Source organism: Musca autumnalis, unplaced genomic scaffold (genome assembly GCF_047663935.1).
Source record: "Musca autumnalis isolate F117 unplaced genomic scaffold, ASM4766393v1 scaffold_5, whole genome shotgun sequence".
Lineage (NCBI taxonomy): Eukaryota > Metazoa > Arthropoda > Insecta > Diptera > Muscidae > Musca > Musca autumnalis.
In genome coordinates, this window is record NW_027412088.1 from 105920671 (window position 1) to 105933550 (window position 12880).

Consider the following 12880-nt stretch of genomic DNA (forward strand, 5'->3'; position numbering starts at 1 on the left):
TTTTAATATTGAATTAAGTCAACTTGATTGGTAAACATTTGTGTTGTGAAATTCTTATTTTTGTGAACTAAAATTATAGTGTGCGTGTGTATGTGCTATTGTATCCGTGTGTATGTGCGATTATGTGCGTAAGCAAATGACGCAAAAAAACGGATGTAAATACACTTCATTTGTTTCTAAGATTTCGTAAAACGAAATCATTTAATGTGCATATGTAAATTGGACTTATGTAATGAAAAATCATGTTCGTTTATTTTAGCTCATTAATTAATGTTATATATATTTTATCTAACGTTATGATTATTTCGCCTTATTTTTCTTTCTTCCATTTTTAGCAAATAAATCTTTTCATTTCAAAAAATGATGTGTATAAAAATATTTCTAAAATGTTTAACCAGGTACTTACCTTATAACACTTGGTTTGTACAGTTCTTCAATGAAAGCTATCGATTAAATAGTCAATTTGCAGTTTCTATTTGCATTAAACCGAGTAATAACTGTTTAATTTTAACTGAAACTTTTTGAGAGCACTTCATAATAGTTTTCACTTTGCATTAATTTTTGTTGCTTTATTCATAGTCCTTTGTTTTCCACATTTAGGTTTTTAATAATCGTTTGCCACGTTGTTTCAAAGGAGCTCGTCATTGCAGAAAAACGAAAACGTTTAACTTTGCTGTCATCCATTGTTTGTGGGAAATAAAACTGAAAAAAGAAAAAAGATGCACACTTTCAATTAGCATTGTTTGTTTACAAACTAACACACACACATATTATTAAAACTAAAATTAAATGAATTTTCTAATAAAATATTGTTGAGCATGGCTTTATACAAAAAAAGTTAAAAATGCTATAACTTGACATTGCCAGTTATAAATGCAATTTTCCGAGAATGTTGTGTTGAATTTCAACACAAATAAAAAATTTAACAAAATATGAGATTGGAAGAAAAGTATTTGCAATAAGGTTATGACTTTTTGACATTTTTCCTCAAAAATGATTTCCTGTAGCAGGGATGAATGAACTTTTGCCTATTAATCACTATGCTATCGTTTATTCCATTGAAATATAAAAAAAGTTCACGCACAAATCGATTTTAAAAAAATAATTTTTTGAAAAAATATATGGAATGAAGAAAATTGTTTTTTCAAAAAAATATTTTTTGTTACACGAATGAATAATTATAAACCTACTTATAACTATAATAACGTTTATTTCATTCAAATATTAAAAAAGTAGCGAAAAAAGTCACTTTGAAAAAATTTAAAATTTTTTGTTTTTTGTTAAAAAATTATATTTTTGAATAAAAGCGTTTACGACATTTTTACGATTCTCAGAATTGAAGAAAAATAGTGAGAAATAAATTGTATGTCATTTTAATTATCTCATGTGGCTCTAAAGTTTATTTTCAGTTATATATCTGTTTTCAGTGACTTCAAAAAATTGTCCATAATTTTGATAAATTCAAATTTTAAAATCATTTTGTGCGTGAGGTTTTTTCACCGAATCACCTTATAATTAAGATTTTATGTAATCTTATGGCAAAACTCATCACGCTATGATACAGGGATATGAGGTTGTAAAAAAGTCATAACCCTAATTTGCAATGGAATACCAATATCCTATGGCTTCATAACAGTTATTCATGGATATTATTTAATTATGTTTTGCTAATAATATTTATTGCAAAATTCAGCATCGAGATACGAGTATTTCTAATATTCTCTCTAGTATTCTTAAAATATAGATGAGGTGGAAGAATAATACCACTTTAATTTAACATTAAGTATACCAACATTTTATGCTATATTTATTCACATTCATTCTGCATAAAAGCATCCACTAAATTCCTTTCATTAAAATAACTACTTAAAGTCTGTTCGTAAATTTTGGGCTCTTCATTTTTGTGAGAATTTTTATTACCATCTATCTTAATAAAAAGCCAACTTAAAGCCCCCATTGTGGTGATGGCAGCAGCACAATGTAAAGGTAAGCATCCATTCAATATCTATTTTATTCTTGGGATTTTGTTTTTCCTTTTGTTGTGTTTTTTTCTTGGTCTTTATATATTTTTTTCTTTTTCTATTTTGATGGACACATTTCTGCGGTTACTTTATTTTATGGTGGCTGTCATTGTCAGCCTCATGAATTTTCATAGGAATCTGTCGTTTTTCATTCAAGCATACGTTCTCACTTGACTACAACACAAACAGAAAGAACAACAGGCGAGGGAAAAACAATACGGAATAGACATCAACACTACGGCAATTTCTTTTGAGCAAACAATCCTTTTACTTCCACCCAAAAAAATGACAATGTTTATAGGTATGTTTCGAAACGCTAACATTAAAGCAAAGGCAGATCATAAAAAACAACAAAGCACAACAGAATCTTAAATTTTTGAAAATTGTCTCTTAAATAAATCAATTTGAAATGGAGTAAAATCCCGATAATAAAGTCAAAAATTCAAGCTATAAAATTGGAAATGGTTTTCATTATATTGATTAGTGCCGATGTGCCTACTCGAAATCCGATAATTTGTAGTCGATTTAGACTCGAACGGACCAACTGATATGGTTCTAACTTTTAACGTCGTAATATTTGAACCAAACATATCAAGTCCGAAGATGGACAATATCGGGCCACTGCTTCATGTACCTTTATCACAGAAATTCCAAATTTTTTGCCAATATGGTGCGCACGACAACTAACGAAAGGTTCAATGGACTTGCTCCAAACATTGAACAGGCATACACTCTAAAATTTAAATTCTTTTCTCAGAAGTGTAGTTTAAGGACAGGATCGATTTGAAGTTTATTGCAACAGGTTGTCCTCTTGTTGTTGTTCTTTTCCGTAGACGCATTCATACTTCCTGAGATAATGGCCTAAAAGGCACTAAAAATTCTGCTGATCCCAAGTAAAATAGTGTTTAGTCCAATAAATTACGAATTGAGTGTTCGAGTTGGCAGAAACCCTGCACATTTTAATATTTCTTCCAAATGTACATCAAGTTCCAAGGGGGTCTAAAAGAACAATAAATAAAAGAAATAAATCGAACATTGGTTGCGTCGTTTTTTATTGGGATAGCTAATATTTTTTTTTTTCAAAATAGTCTGGCTTAAACCAATTGTTGTTGTTTTATTATTTTAAAACAACTAATTGATGAGATCCAGTGGCGTGGATCGAAACTAGTCTTCCCTGCCTTACCCCTTGGCGATCAATGCCAAACTTTTTCCACTAATAAATTAGTTGTTTGAAAATAATAAAACAACAACAATGGGATTAAGCCAGACTATTTTGAAAAAAATGTATTAGCTATCCCAATAAAAAACGACGCCACCAATGTTCGATTTGGGAAACACTGGCACCGTTTGTATGGTTGCCTGCGACAAGCTACCAACGACATTTTGCTATGTGCATTCGTCGAAATTCAACGACGCATAGCAGTGGAAAAAGGTTTGGTTTGTTTCGCAAAGACTTTCGTCGGAATTTTGTTAGGTTGCCAAAGAAAAACTTCTCATTGAAGTTTTGTTTTATTCACCTTTATATTTCGAGCTGACGATTGATGTTTGGGTATAAAAAGTTTCCTGTTGAAGAAGTTATTGAAAAATAACTTCGGTGGAGAATATACACGAATAAGAAACAAGGGAACTGATGAGATCCAGTGGTGTGGATCGAAACTAGTGATCCCTGCCTTACCCCTTGGCAAACAATGTCAAACTTTTTCCACTAACAAATTAGTTGTTTTAAAATAATAAAACAACAACAGTGGGATTAAGCCAGACTATTTTAAAAAAAAAAAACCAAATTAAAAAAATAAAAAATAAAACTTTTCGCTAATGTGCTGCTTAAGGGCTGTACGAGGATCGCTTAAAAATGTACTTCTTGGGGTCCTGTTTAAAACGATATATTTTTTGTGGGCAAGTCCTCGCTTTCTGACATAACGACGCCGAAACTTTAAAATTTCAACTGTGACCACCTAAAATGGTTGGTACGATGTCCTGCAAAAGTTTGCCCTCAAAGACGCAGTTATACAAGTGATCTGCCATATAAAAGGGCTTTCAACAATTGTATTTCCTTCCTCCGCTCTCCATTTAGTCCAATTTGAATTGATCTTGATTTATAGGGGTTTTTATTCCTTCCTATCACCAGTGCAGATTTTGACATGGACGCCAACAGCAGTCTATCAGGAAATTTTCTTCTTGTGAGTTACCGCAAACATGTCACTAACATTAAATATTTTTGTAACCTCCACCAAAATATAGAGGGTGCAGTTAAATTTGTCAATCCGTTTGTAACGCATCGAAATATTCGTCAGAGACCCTATAAATATAAGATTAAGTTCTTTATCAGCATAAAATATCGATGAACAAAAGCCGTCTGCCTGTCAGTTGAAATCAATCAAATGGCTGAAAGTTGAAGTTGAAAGTTCCTCGTTGGGGTTAGGAAACTTTCCAACATAAATTTGTAGGTATAGGCTAATGTCTGCATATAGCCCCCATAGAACGGTCGGTTCGGTATTTTAAGTTGTCATCGTCATTATGAATGAAATGGACCGCGATTTGTTTGAAAATCCCTCCGGCGATTTTTTATTGTTTATAGATTTTTCTCATTTATATTTTAGAATCCGCAAAAACTTCCCAGGTGTAAGCAGTTTTCATTTAAAGTTAGTTAAGGCGCACCGTGCTTGGCATTGTTCTATAAGGAGGCTATACAGTCAATGCATTGTACCAATTTGTAAAAATGTGAACTTTGACCGCGATTTATTTGAAAATCCCTCCGGCGATTTTTGTTTTTTGATTTTTCTCATCTATGTATGAATATTATAGTTTCAGAATCCGCAAAAACTTCAAAGGTGTAAGCACCTTTCATTTAAAGTTATTTAAGGCGCGCCTTATATGTTCACTTTATTTGGTGGAAAACATATAAGGCAACCGCGAACTTCCAATGTCAAAATTCTAGTTTTTTTTTTGTCCGAAAATGTGGATGAAAATCTTTAAATACTAAAAATTTGGAGGTACGTTTATATGGGGGCTATATCCAAAAGTGAACATACGTCCACAATTTTGGTGGAAAAGTGACCACCAGGAGCCCTAAGTACAACTCATTTGGTTGGAAAGTGTGGCTTAAATCCTTAAGATATCCAAAATCTAAAGGCACGGTTATAAAGGGACTATGCCAAAACATTGGGCGATATTCTTCATATTCGCCGCATTATTACCCACAGAAACAAACTAAGTTTGTGCAAAATTTCAGAAACATATCTTAATTCGTTTCTAAGTTATTAATTTCGGGCTGCTAGATCAGTGATTTCGACCACTGTTCGTTGGGGTATAAAACTTTCATCCTTAAATTTGCCGGTATAGGTTCACGTATTCATATAGCCCTCACAGAGATATACCTCCCGATTGTCGGTATTGTGAAGTTTCAGCAGCCGAAATTGCTGGAATTTGGTATTTAGTCTTCTTTCGGGTTATAAAACATTCACGTCTTAAAATAGCCCCTATTGAACAGAATATCCCTATTTTCGGTATTTTGAAAAATTTAGACACATTATACAATCAAAATGACTGAAATTTGGTACTTCCGCTGGAGTTGCAAAAATTTTAGCAACATTACTCAACCGGAATTACTGAATTTCGGGATTCAGTCTTCGCTAGGATTACAAAACATTATACAAAGTGCAAAATATCCCTTGCAAAAAATCAGACAGTTAGGTCCAGGTTTTGGTATAGCCCCCATATAAGGGATTTTTGTAAAGATTTTAGTGACATATTTCTACCGTGTTGGTTGTTAATTGGAATTGTGTAATTCCAGAAGATAGATCTATCTATATGTCCATATCCAGCCCCCATGAACCGGTATTGCTTATTTTTATATATGTATATTGAGGGTTTTTGTCAAATTTTCGAACTAAGATTGCTGTAATTTCGTGTTGTATGTTGCCAGAGGATACAAAACTCAGTACGGAATATTGTCAGATATAGGTCCATGTTTTGGAATGAACAACGATGACGCCCCATGTGAACTCGTTTAAAGGGGTTTACTACATTTTCCTTTTGAAGTGGATTTTCATCCATGGACTGTCAATGGGTAGAGAAACTCTACGCAGAAAGCAATTACAGTCGAAATCGCTTATAACGTCGGTCAAGGGACCGACCAAAATCGGACGCTATAAGCGATAGTCGTTATAAACGACATTAACAAAAGATGTGAAATTATATTATGTATAAAAAAACAGATATATTACGTCAATTTAGGATATGTATCTATTAAAAATAGTCTTAGTTTGGGCTTTTGAATTCTAACATAAGTTTTGAAAGAGTTTCCAAAACACATTCTTTGCTTGCAACACCTTCTGACTAAATAAATTTTTAAAGAATTTTTAGACAAGCCTCTGACACTGACGTAATTGAAATTCTGGTTCTGTAGTATCCTCAATTTCTTCGTTAGGATTGCCTCCATCTAAAACTTACAAAATTATGTCGTCGTCATTATACATGGCAGATGTGTAAATATTGTCATCGATGGCAATTAATTCATCAATATCTTCTATGACTTGGGAAAATGAGAATGAAGATAATTGTTTTCAGAATCGTTCAAAGGCGTGATGAAAACAATTAGCTGGCGTTACATTTTTCAACACTTCAAACAATTAAAATCGCAGTAAGGGAATCGACAAATATCCGAGAAGAAATGGATCAAAGTACGAAATGATTTCACGTATTTTCAGCACCAAACACGCTATATATGTCCGATTTCTATGTCCGATTTCTGAATTCGGCCTAGAAATAAATGTGCCAAATTTTGTTGAAATCGGTTCAGATTTGGATATAGGTCCCGATTTCGGACGATTTCACGTATTTGTTGTACCAAACACGCTATATATGTCCGATTTCTATTAGATTTAGAATGTGTGACTGAATTCGGTCTAAAAATAAATGTGCCAAATTATATCGAAATCAGTTCATGTTTCGATATAGCTTTCGTATTTCACACCAAACACTCTATATCCAATTTTCCATGGAAGTTTGATGGAATTTGGAAAGTGTGGCGAAATTTGGTCCAGTAATAAGCGTACCATATTATATCGAATTGAGTTCAGATTTATATATGGTAAAAACCAACTTTCCTTTACAATTACATTTGAAAAAACTTAAAACAAATTTTTGCGAGCACTTCTATGATTTTTGTTATATAAATAATACTACATCAGAGCCAGTATAAACCTCTAAAAAATAAATTAAAAATACGTACAGGATCTAGACAACGTGTAGAAAAATATGAAACCAAAATTATAAATATTGGCTTTATAAATTACATATTATAGCAACAAAAAAAGCGAAAAAACTTATGGTTAAAATATTATTCCAAATATATTTTTTGGGAGTTCCCCAACTATTTATCTAAAATCCCATACAATAATTAATGTATACTGCTAAAACTTCATCAAGAATTCCTAAATTGTAAAACATTTTTGGTTTTTACCATATATCTCCCATGTATATTTTACATACTCAAAAATTGGTAAAATTAAAACGCAAAATTATTGAAAACATTAAATAAAATTTGACATTACTGTTGCAATGGTTGAGCTTAGCGACTTCTTTATTTTGGTCGGTAACTTGCCGAGTTTGTTGGAATAATGCAATTTGCAGCTTTAGATTATTTTTGTGCTTGTTGGCATCACTGTACAATAATCTAATATTTACCAGACGTGGAAGCGAGTCGATTTTAAATCGGCGGCGCGCCGCCGCTCCCCTTTTTTTAAGGGTTTAGCCGCCGCCGATTGCATCGGCTAAAAATCGCCGCCGTCAAATCGGCTGAAGAACGCGCGCGCCGATAAAATTAATCGATTTACTTGTACCGAGTACAGGTTTAATCGAAACCTGTACTCGGTTTGCAGAATAAAAAGTGCCGTTATTTTACGTTTACGAAAAAATCTGATTTTTAGCCAATCAGAAACGTTTTGAAGCCAGACCACGCGTTTAGGTAGATACGAAAAAAGTAAAAAAGTTCACTTTCATGCCGGCAACAGAAGGAGCGTTTGGTTGAATTCCGTTATTGTGAAGTTTGTGTGTAACGCCACCAATGAACAATTGGTTTTCATACTTTTGCCAAGGAAGATTATCATTGATAGTCTAATTTCACTTTTTATACCCTCCACCATAGGATGGGGGTATATTAAGTTTGTCACTACGTTTGTAACTACTCGAAATAATCATTGTAGACCCCACAAAGTATATATATTCTTGATCAGCGTGCAATTCTACATCGATATAGCCATGTCCGTCCGTCTGTCTGTCTGTCCGTCTGTGGAAATCACTCTAGCGTCCGAACGGATTGACGTAGGTTGATGAAATTTTGGGAAAATATGTTATATTTACGTAGGACTTTTGGTATTGAAAGCGAGCTATGTAGGTCCACGCTTTCGTATAGCCCCCATACAAAATGACGCGTGACGCGTCGTCGTTTTAAGGAATTTTTAAGATATTTGGCCCATTTTACCACCGAATTGGTTGTAATTTGGTACTTTGTGTCTCCAGAGGCCAAAAAATATTCCTACCAAAGTTGGGTTATATAGGTCCACGTTTTGGTATAGCCCCCATATAAGGCCCCATATAAAGTACGCTTCATTTTAATATTTTTTGAATGTATTAGACCCATTTGACCACAGAATTGGTTGTAATTTGGTATTTTGTGTCTTCAGAGGCCAGAAAACATTCCTACCAAAGTTGGGTTATATAGGTCCACGTTTTGGTATAGTCCCCACATAAGACCCCTTATAAAGTACGCGTCATTTTAATAGATTTTGAATGTATTAGACCCATTTGACCAAAGAATCGGTTGTAACTTTGTATTTTGTGTTTCCAGAGGCTAAGAAACATTTCTACCATAAAATGTTTATATAGGTCCACGTGTTGATATAGCCCCCATAATACAATATCTCCCGATTTTCGATATTTTGAACGTTTTAGCCTCATTATCACACCGATATGGCTGAAATTTGGTATTTAGTCTTCTTTAGGCGTATAAAACATTCCCCCTGAAATTTGTAGGTATAGGTCCACGCCATCATATAGCCCCCATAGAACGGTACCTTCCGAATTTCGGTATTTTGAAGGTTGTGGCCACATTAATCCACCGAAATGGCTGAAATTTGTGGTGGAGGGTATAAAAAGTTCGGCCCGACCGAACTTAACGCTTTTCTTACTTGTTCTTTTCTAGGATCGCTTTTTGGCGGAAAATCAAAGACAAGAAGCGCTTGGAAAAAATACATCAACACAAACACATCAGTGCTGAGGTACCCTTGGTCGTCAATCCAGTCTATTGTAAGTCACATACATGGTACAATTATGATATATTGTATATATAAATATGTACATATGTTATTTTTAAAACAAGTGAGCAAAGGCTATAGTCGGGATGGGGCCAACCAAGTGATACCCTACACCACTACCCCTCTGCATAAGCTTTTCACTGGTAAAATTTTTTTAGCTTATCATTCCTTTACCGACCCACCTCAGAAATTTATGAAAAACATACCACATATAGTGCTTTTTATCCCGATTTCAATTATGTATTGTTTTTGTTGCGGAAATGTATACTTCCCGAGATATGGGCCTCCAAAGATCCACAAAAGCCCTAACCTATAACTTTGGCAAAACATCGCAGAGAATTATAAAAAAATACCATAGATAGTGCTTTTTATCCCGATTCCAACCATGTAATGCTTTTGTTGCGGAAATGTATACTTCCCAAGATATGGGCCTCCAAAGTTCCACAAATCACAAATCATTCTAAAAAATCCCGAGTTCGCTATACTAGACAATGTTATAACAAAATTGAAGTGTATCTTTAAAACACTCCGTTATAAAGGAGAAGAACTATCAGAATTGCAACAACTTAAGGGTATTGCAAATGTTTGCGACCTTATAACCCAGATCTACGAGGTGGACAATACCAATGAAACCGATGAAAACTTCCATATTGCTGATCTCGAGGCAGAACTTGAGGAAGCAACTAAACTCAAAACTTTCCAGGGACTAAAAAATTCAGTGGCCACAAGATGGAATTCGCTTCTGAGAATGATTAGAAGCTTCTCACAAAATATTGACTTGATTAATATAATGATCTTAAATGTATGCACAGAAACCCCCATGGTCATTCCTATAATGGAAAAATCTTTATTATTGGAATTCGAAAAATTTTTGTCCATTTTTGAAGAAGCCACTATACATCTCCAAGGCCAAAATTACGCTACTTTTCCAAGTTGTATATACTTCCTTGAAACCATCCTATCAAAATTTAATGAGTACGAAATAGAGGCATCTTTCGAAATCAATATTAATCTTTATAGTTTCGCGAAAGAACATTTCTACTCCAGGTTTAAAATAACCAAAGTCCATGTGGTAGCAGCGCTTATGAATCCCTGCCAAAAGAACTGGAATATTTTGGAAAAATATATTAAAAAAATTCCAAAAACCTCTGTAGAAGATAACTATGTTCTAGGCGAAGATTTCGAAGAACATATGTCGAAGGAGGAACTAATATATTCCCAAATAAGAAAATTTGGCATTTCAAAAACATCGTCTGAAGAAGAAGACGAGCCTCCAAGAAAAAGAGAGGTATGCGAAGAATGTAATGATTGTTTTTTGTTTATAAATACTTACGCTTTGTTTACATTCACGAAATCGAGCCGATTTCATCTGTCACTTCCAAAGTGTACGAAATCAAGTGGATTTCAAATAAGTTTTCATTCGACGTATACACTAAGGAGTTGACAGTTGAAATCGACTCGATTTCGTAAATGTAAACAAAGCATTACATTGATATAATCATATATGTACACATATTTATAACAATATTAATCTTTTCTCAGAAAATATCCAACAATCGCCAAAAAATGATTGATTTTGTCAAAAGAACGTCCAATTACTTAAGCAATGATAACGTTAGCCATGAAATAACAAAATATTTCGAAATCCCTGTAGAGATTACCGAAAGTCTTGATTGGTGGAAGGAGCATATAAAGGTAGGTTATCCTATGTAGACTTTTTCCTTCCAAACTAATGTCTCTATGCAGCTATTTCCTAGAGTTGGTGAACTTGCAAACATTTATTTTGGCATACCGGCAACATCTGCATCTTCCGAAATAGCATTTTCATACGCTGGTTCCTGCATCACAGAAAAGCGATCTCGTTTAAACCCATCTACGGTTCGAAAACAGTTATTTGTTCACGATAACTATAAATCAGTCAACTAATATGTAACAATATAAACTAACTAGTTACATACATTAACAAATTTATGCTTATAATGTTGACCATTATATAATATTATATATTATATATTATATATTATTTTAAATACCAAATATGAATTAAATACTTTTATATAGCATTAAGCAATATTCCATATCTATAAACTGACTGAAGATTATTTTAAAAGCTTTAATTAAATTAGTGCAAACTCGTTAACTGATGTATATATTATACATTTATATAAGAACTACTTTTATGAGCCTACAAGATCTCAAAATGCTAGAAGCATATTTAATAACAAAAAAAAGACTAATTTATATTTATAAATAAGATAAATATATGTATATAATAAATATGTAAAAACATATAGAAATGTATATATAACATATATACACAAGATATATGTATATATAAAATATAAATTTATTGTGAACTTTAAAATATAAAATATAAAATATTCCAGAAGAGTATTATCAGTATAGGTACACGTCTTCCTATATCCCCATAGAAGCTTACTTCTTGATTTTCGGTATTTTTTTAGTTTTAGCCACATTCTCTTACCGAAATATAGGAAATTTGGTATTTAGTCTTCTTTGAGCCTAAAAACTTTTCGTCAGAAATTTGTTGGTGCCTAACATTGTTTTACCGAAATTGCTGAAATATGGTATTAAGTCTTCTTCATACACTTAATTTTAAAGAATTTTAGTCATACTATATAGAATATGTTAACAGTTCGCGAATTCTGAATGGGTAAAACTCGGATTCATCGATTGTAAAACATTTTTGGTTTTTACCATATATCTCCCATGTACATATATTGTACATTAGGGCTATAACCAAAAAAATACCACCACATAGCCGTGTAGAGCATGGAAAACTATTATGAAATACTGCGTCAAATTTCTCTATCGCGAAAAAAGTTTCCGCACCAAATGCATTGAAGTTCAGTAATGCATTTTTTAATTTTAGCTGTTATGACAACATATTTGCTTTTAACTAAAATTTTTATTTTTGTGTAATCTAATTTAAAATCATTATCAAAGCGTTCTGGACCAATTTGTTCTCAAATCGCGCCATTTCGGAGCATATTAGGAACTTTTGATACTATTTCAATTTTTGCTTTTTCTTTATAAACTCGTGAATTTTATGTTTATATTTTTTGTACATACCGGACAAAAGAATATGGGGTCATTTGCAACGAAGTCGCGAAAGTTACAGGCTGTTTTTCTTGACTTTGCCTGTGAGAATCGGATATGTTTTTTACAAAAATACAACACCAGTACCACTTGGGGAATTTTGTCCTAATAATGAAAACGCGTTTCTATGATCGATTCGGTGAAAAAAGTTTCCGCGCCGACTGTAAATACTAAAACCCTTTTGATATTTTTTCTAATTATAATTTTAAATTTGCTTTGTTTGAATAAATATTCATAGAAAAAAATACAATTTTCACAGGCAAAGTCATAAAAACTGTCTGTAACTTTCGCGAATTTGTTGCAAATGACACCATATTCTCTTGTCCGATAGGTACAATAAATATAAACATAAAATTCGCGAGTTTATAAAGAAAAAACAAAAATTGCAATAGTGTCAAAAATTCCTAAAATGCTCCGAAATGG

At 32.9% G+C, this 12880-nt stretch overlaps 1 protein-coding gene across 2 annotated transcripts in view; it reads right to left on the minus strand.

Annotated features, from left to right (window-relative positions):
* The window catches only part of 5-HT1A (5-hydroxytryptamine (serotonin) receptor 1A), an 891027-nt gene that overhangs the window by 771147 nt on the left and 107000 nt on the right, over nt 1–12880 (minus strand). For both annotated transcript variants that reach the window (XM_073988641.1, XM_073988640.1), the window contains exon 2: nt 407–702. The gene's annotated coding sequence lies outside the window, so the exon portion shown is untranslated. The remainder of the gene's footprint in view (nt 1–406; nt 703–12880) is intronic.